Source organism: Sinocyclocheilus grahami, unplaced genomic scaffold (assembly GCF_001515645.1).
Source record: "Sinocyclocheilus grahami isolate Dianchi unplaced genomic scaffold, SAMN03320097.WGS_v1.1 scaffold6255.1, whole genome shotgun sequence".
Classification (NCBI taxonomy): Eukaryota; Metazoa; Chordata; class Actinopteri; order Cypriniformes; family Cyprinidae; genus Sinocyclocheilus; species Sinocyclocheilus grahami.
In genome coordinates this window covers 8,478-10,227 of record NW_015510723.1, presented here as the reverse complement: position 1 = coordinate 10,227, position 1,750 = coordinate 8,478, and positions in this window count along the sequence as shown.

Below are 1,750 nucleotides of genomic sequence, written 5' to 3'. Positions count from 1 at the left end.
TCTGACACTTTGACTCTAGTGATAAACCACCAAGAACATGTATGAATATTTATAAAACAGTAAAATAGAAACAGTATGACATACTGTAACACTGTTTTAAAATGCGCTAAAATATGTGATTCAGTTTGATACGCTTGTTTGAAATCCTTTTGTGAAGCACCATGTGCTTTGTGTTCAGCTGTTACATTTGTTTCTGACTGTTGTCTTGTTTTTGCCTTATTTGGGTAATTCTTGTTACATCATGCTTTGAGATTTGAAAGCTACGGGGGAGGGGGAGATTAAAGTTTGGCTTGTTCTTTACACAAAGCTATTGTATGACTTTAGAAGATTTGTATTATAGTACATGGGTCATTTTACAGTACAGTTTGTCCTTAGTAGAGTTCAACAGCACCAGACCCCATTTACTTTCATTTTATGTAAAAAAAATAAAATAAAAAAAAAAGCAGCCAGGACATTCTACTAAACGTCTTCTTTTGTGTTCCACAGAAGAAGAAAAATTATACAAGTTAAAAACAACAACTTGTTGAACAAGTGATGAAATAATAGTAATTCTTACATGATTTGTTTAATACAGCAGCAATATACACCTGGAATCATGTTTATGGAGATACAGTAACTATACCATGTTCGCTTTTTACCTGCTCTTTTCTCAAGCAGAGCATTTTTTCACAGAGCACATCACCATCTGACAAAAGACATTTCACTGAAACTGACAACTCAACAAAACACCACAAATATTCCTTCGCTTTCAGAATTGCAAATGCAGCACTAGCTGTGCTGTCATCCAGAAACATAAAGCAGAGATTACAGAGAGTGTAATCATGCCATGACTGACTGTCAATACAGTTTTCTGGAAATAACTGCTCATAAATATTCATCATAAAGCCCTCTAATTACCACTGACCACCAAGAAAGTAGAAAAACAGAATTAAGGTATTTTAGGGTTTTTTTTGTCAGTTTTGTCAGCTCTAGCCTATTCCTTAGTCTTCATGGACTACAACAACTTCTCCACACACTATGAAACGCATTACCCAGAACTGAGCTGGAAAACAGGTGAAGGCCTTTTAGTATAATTGTAAGAGCTCCCACTTCAGGTCATTCATGTGTCTTTATGCTGTGAAATCTTCAATGATTTTTATAAAGTAAATGTAAGAATAACTTTTATATTGTTTGTAATATTTCAAGACTGGACTGAAGCAGGTTTACTTTAGACATCATTTTTAGAAAAAATTGTGTTAAAATGTGAGTATCAATGATCATCCATCAGGCTTTTGAGGAACATTTATTTGTTCATCTCTCAATCATCAATAAATAGCATTGCATTAAATGTTTAGAAAAGAGCTTTGATCATAAATCTAAGCATTTACATATCATCAGGGCAGGGCGAATGCAAATGCAACTCGCAATTCAATCACACATAGGTTTAATATTCACATAGACAAAAGCTCTGTGTCAAATCAAATGCAGTATTTTAACACAAATGTATCTGTCACTTTGTAGAATCTAGTCCAATTAAACAAATGCCAACACAGACAGGTTGCATGTCATGCACAGTAACAATATTTCAGGTATTACGGGATGGCATGTTGGCACCTGTATATTTTATGACTTTTAACTATATATTTAATTAATTGGTTAAATACCAATATATAACCTTAATATGCACTAACAAAAAATAAATTAATACAGATGGTAGAAAGCCACATAATGAGTTAAAGTTCATAAAACTTTGCCAATACTCATTAACAGA